Raw genomic sequence first — 5,423 nt, forward strand, 5'->3', positions numbered from 1 at the left:
ACTTAGGCAGACAGACACTCAGCAATCAGCATTCATCATTTTCCTGTGCAAAGTTAAAACACAAGTTAAATAAGTGTATTAAAGGTACTTGGAAGTTGAAACCACCATCACAGACACGGTTGGGCAAAGAATCGAGAAAGAAAAAAAGGCTCAGATTGCTATGCTTTTATATCAAGGTAGGATTGGGAGCAAAATGCTACTTAAGTTTTGGAATAAGACCCAAAAACTCATGAGCAACATATACCAACTCAAAACCCTTTGTTTAAGACAAATGGTGGAAGCATTATCATAGCCATTGGAAACAATTAGAGATTTGGAGTTAGTATTTATTGAACCTGTAAAGTAGTAATTAGTAAAACTACTAATGAGTAAAAACAAAATGAGAATAAGGGAGAGTGATATACCATATCAGATCACTATAAGACGCATGCACTATTGATTCAATTAATCAAGGCGAAATGCTTAAAGCTTTATGATCTGATACTGATATAGTTATACCTGATAGAAAGGAATCAAGGGCAGTAACAATTCAATTGTTGCTAAGCCATTGTCCCACAATCCCAGTTTTCGTCAGTGCATCACAAATCACAATTCAGTAATTCACATTTCACAGAAAACTGAAATGAAAGTTTCCTCAATCAAAGAAATAAATATTACAGCCTTACAATAATGGTAGGAAGGGAAGAACTAGCACTCCCAAGTCCAGTATTTCCAGTGGCCAACTCTGCAAATAAAAAGAAGTTAATTAAAAAACAAAATCTAAGTTAAAACTAATAAAGTGAATAGAATCTATTAATCTATGACTCTAAGTTACCTTTTTCAAGCATTTCCACATTATCAATATTTTCCTCGATTTGTGATGGTTGATTTGGTAACCTCAACCAATCTTGTGCATATACTAGGGCTTCCACAATTTTAGGAGTTAAGACACTCCTAAATGCATTTAATACCCTTCCACTAGTACTAAATGCACATTCAGAGGCAATTGTTGATATAAGAACTGCTAGCACATCCCTTGCTATTTTAGAGAGAGTAGGGAATCTCTCACTATTTAGCTTCCACCATCTAAGAATATCAAAGTCAACACTGTCCTCCACAATTTTTCACTTAAATACACTTGAAGCTCTGTTTCTTTATTGCTTCCACCAGCCTCCATTCTTTGTCTTTTCAGTTGGCTTTTTAACCTAGACTGAGATGGTTGCAGTATATTTCTCAAACAAATAATTACCTGGAGTATCGGGTTATCGATCCACAGGGAATCGGGGCATATCAAGCACTAGCTACTAATTTATTCTTGTGAAGTTAATCCTAACGAAAATCATGGATGGATGGTTGATTAATTATAAAACTAATTTAAAAAGCAAAGTAGCAGGTTTGTGAAAACAATAAAGAAAGAATGAGATTCTTGGAATTCAAATGTTTAATCACTTAGTGCCAATCAAAAGAACAATATTAAATCTAGGATTAAACAAGTGTGAGAATACAAACAAGGGAAAGAGTTACTCCCATAATCTCTAACCTAAGTGAATATTCACTCCCGTGATATAAACACCCAACAATGAAAGAACAAGCATTCAATATAAACTCTTAACTAATACCATCTCCCGATGTGCAATAGTCAAGAATTAACTCCTTAATCAATATGCCATCTCCCAAGGTGCAATAGTTAAGTGCAATTTTGTGCGCTCTTAATTATTCTCTAACTCCCGTTAAGACATAAAGATAGCTATGAAACGAGTAACTATGGTCATTAGTTACAAGCATCAACAAAACAAAACACAATTGCAACACATTTATAAAACCCAAATATGAATATTATTAAAGAAATCTGAGAACTAGTCATATAGGTTCATTAACACTTTACCCAAGAATCCCTAAGGGGATTTAGCCAAGCATGCATGGCTAAAATATCCATAGCAATAAAATAAAAGAGTTTACAAGCAATCAAAGAAAGTAAAACAATAGACCAAGAGATTCTCCCAAATCTTCCTAGCTTTTCTTCTTTCTTCCCAAGGTAACTTGTAGCTCTTGATTCTCATCTTTCTTGTCTTCAAAACACAGTTTGGGGTCTTCTAGGGTTGAGGGAAGATGGACCTTTTATAGTGGGAGCCAAGCGGGGATGATTTAGGAAATTTCTGCGAAAAAACCGACCTTGCCCAAATCGACTTCTCGACGCGTCGAGATTAGGCGCCGTTTTTTCGGCCCTCTCGGCCGGACTTCTCGAGTTCTCCTAAACCCGAACAACAACTGATGGGGTGTGAACCCCGTGGGCTCGGGACCCAAGAAGAAAAGAGATCAAGCCCAGAAGAAGAAGAGAAGCCCAAGAAGAAAATGGAGCAAGCCCAAGAATAGATATGGGCTAAACCGAGGGGTCGGCTTGACCCGGAGGTCGGCACGGGTGGAAGGTCGGCCTAAAACTAGCCGTTATTCCCACATTATCACCCATGAAACCTATTTACTACCCTATTATTACCCCACTTATTACCACTAGTCAATTACCTAATTATTATTATTATTATTATTATTATTATTATTATTATTATTATTATCCATAACCTCCCAAATTAAGCCATCATAAAGCCTACTAATTACCCTCCAACGGACACTTATAAGGAGGGGAAGACAAGAAGAAAAGGTCACTCATTCATTCATCTACATGTGGGAGGACTCTCCCCAGTACTATCCTATCACTCATTATTCTTTCATCCCTAAGAAAATTCCATCACTCTCCCAAAGAGAATGCACTCTTCCACAACCACTCTCCACTCATCCAAGCAAGAAGACCACATGAAGAAGACTCGACATGAGAAGACTCTACCACTCTTCCACGCATGAAGAAGCAGACTCCATCTCTATGTATCAAAAATAACCATACAACATTACAATACACAATAGAATAGTGAAGTTTTTAGGCTTGGCACCGCCCAAAAAGGCCCGTGGTTTTCACCTTCCGATTTCCACGTACAAAAGCCTTAAGTTATATTTTTTCTATTTGTTTTTCTATAAGTCGCATTGTGAAAGGTGTATCCACCAACCAAGGTTGTGCTGGACCTCCCTGGGCCCAAAAACCCTAAAACCAACACTGGCTCCGTCTGTGGGGACGTGACAAAAGGTCGCGTTTACCTCTTTGTCTGAGCAATTTCGGAGAGCGTCCGGTGGAAAAGATTCACTTTGGACGGAAGATTGAGAAGGTTCACGGAGAACCGTGGACCAAGAAGAGGACTAGAGGAGAATCAAGTAAAGAAGACTGCGTGTCGAGGTCTACGAGAGGTAACCATTATCATTTAATTAGATGTAGTATTTAAATTAAAGTACGTACTCAATAGTTGTTGGCAAGAGAAGGTTCAGTCCATCACACTGAGGGGCTCGGCCAGGGGAATCAAGAAGTCGGGATGCTGAATAAATGGTTCCCCCACCACGGCCTTAACGGTAGACACCATGGTCACAGTTGTTTTTTCCGTTTTTCTCTTGATTATGTCAAAAGCTTTGTTATATTGAACCATATAAGCAGTATAATTCCAACAAGGTTGGTAGAGGAGTTCGACTGTATATATTCCAATCAAATACCTCCAGTTCCAAGGAATGAAAATTTCAAGTTGATATTAAAGGCCGTGTGCTCCTACCATTACCACAAGAAAAGCAGGCATGCCGACTCAATACAAATCAAGTTATTGCGGATTAATCTTGTGCTCACGGGAAGCCGGCAGAGTGTGCTTTTTGCCATATTGAGCTAAAAGTCACGCCCCAAAGTGGAGGTCAAAAAGCAAGTTCCTACTGGGGTGCGTGGAAATCAAAGAAAAAGTGATTTTCTACACAGTTGCCATATTTCGGCACATTTGGCATAAAAGGTGCATATCTACAGTACATGAAAAAAAAAATAGAAGCAAAGGAAATTTTGCATACGAAAAGACACGGCACCAGCACTCGGCATCCCACTCGGCAGTTATAAATCACACCGCATCCCGTAGAGGAATAGAGTATCATCTCCGGCAAGCTCTAGCTCAAAAGAGATGATTGCCGCTGAACTTGGAAACCAAGCATAAAATAATCTCAAGTGCTGAGGGACTCGGCAATGGAGGAGTCAGCAAGCATGTGGTCGGATGCCGAGTCGGCGTCAGCAGCGTTTAAACTCCAAAAAGCCGCAGCGACCAACCGGCAAGCATCATTGATAGTGCCATTATGGAGATGCTCTCACCGACTCCTTCTTCTCCAAACAGGGACTAAGGGTAACTCTTGATTCAGTGTCAAGTCGGTGGAGTCGGATGTTGCTCTCCTTCCGACTCATCCCAAATTCGGAATCAGACTCGGCGGTAAGGATGAAAAAAGCGACTCGAACTCAGACAATAGGAATGAAGCCGGCTACTCGCCCACCGCCGAGCTGCTTTCTTGCTGTGTCTAATACACAACATTGGGTCTAAAGAACTTTCATTTTCTGCTGAATTCTTGGCACTAAACATGTAGCACTAAAGATTGAATGGGGGTGTACTTCAATGGGGATTGAAGATCGTTTCAAAAGGGAATAGTGGTAGACCTCATAAGCAACATCTTTGCGGGGATCATAGCCTATGGAAATCTTGAATGGCTTTAAGGCATTTCCATTCTCTGGTTTAGTAGTTCCACTATTCGTATTCATTGAAACTGGAACGGAAGTAGTCTCAGATTTCTTTACCTCCACGCCATTCGCAGGAAAATCTTGTGCCACCGACGACATTATATACCAAGATTCTCAAACCTTTGTGAAAGTGGAAAACGGAGAGACAAAGACGAGAGATAGATAACACTGCTGGGGAATCGGAGCTCGTAACTTCCATCCAAGCAGTCGGCCACCTGCGATGAGTAGAGAAGTGAAGAAAATGGTCAGGTTATCCCGGATCCTCCGCGATAATCGGTCGGCACTCTCACAAAGCTTTACCTAGCAAGTATGAGAAAGAATAAGCATGGCCACCTCCAAGGAGCTCAAGCCTGCCGACTCCCCTCCTCTCTGCCAAAAATAACGGACTCGACACAATATTTTGAGTCACCGGAGGAGGATCCTTCTTGCCGACTCATGTCGTCGGCCGAAGCCTCTACAATAGCCGAGACTCTTGTGGAAAAATATTTTGCTAAGTCCGCTGAGTCCGCGACCGAGGCTATCAATTCCAGCGACCTCTACTTAAACGACTTTGCCGAGTCCGCGAGTGATGGTGGAGTGCCGAACAAGCGTATAATGAATGATGAAAAATTCCCACAATTTTGATACGCAAGAGAAAGCAGTCGGTAGGGGACGTGAGTCGGCATGGTATTCGCGTTCTGAACGCTAGAGTCGTCCGACTGTGTGGTGCGACAATGTGTAACGCCGTCCATCCCTTCGCCGTAAGCCGGACGGTTATGGAGGCCGGCGCCGCCCTTGAGCCTCGCCTCAAGCAGCAATCCCCATGAAGCAG

Source organism: Ipomoea nil, unplaced genomic scaffold (assembly GCF_001879475.1).
Source record: "Ipomoea nil cultivar Tokyo-kokei standard unplaced genomic scaffold, Asagao_1.1 scaffold2280, whole genome shotgun sequence".
In the NCBI taxonomy this organism is placed as follows: domain Eukaryota; kingdom Viridiplantae; phylum Streptophyta; class Magnoliopsida; order Solanales; family Convolvulaceae; genus Ipomoea; species Ipomoea nil.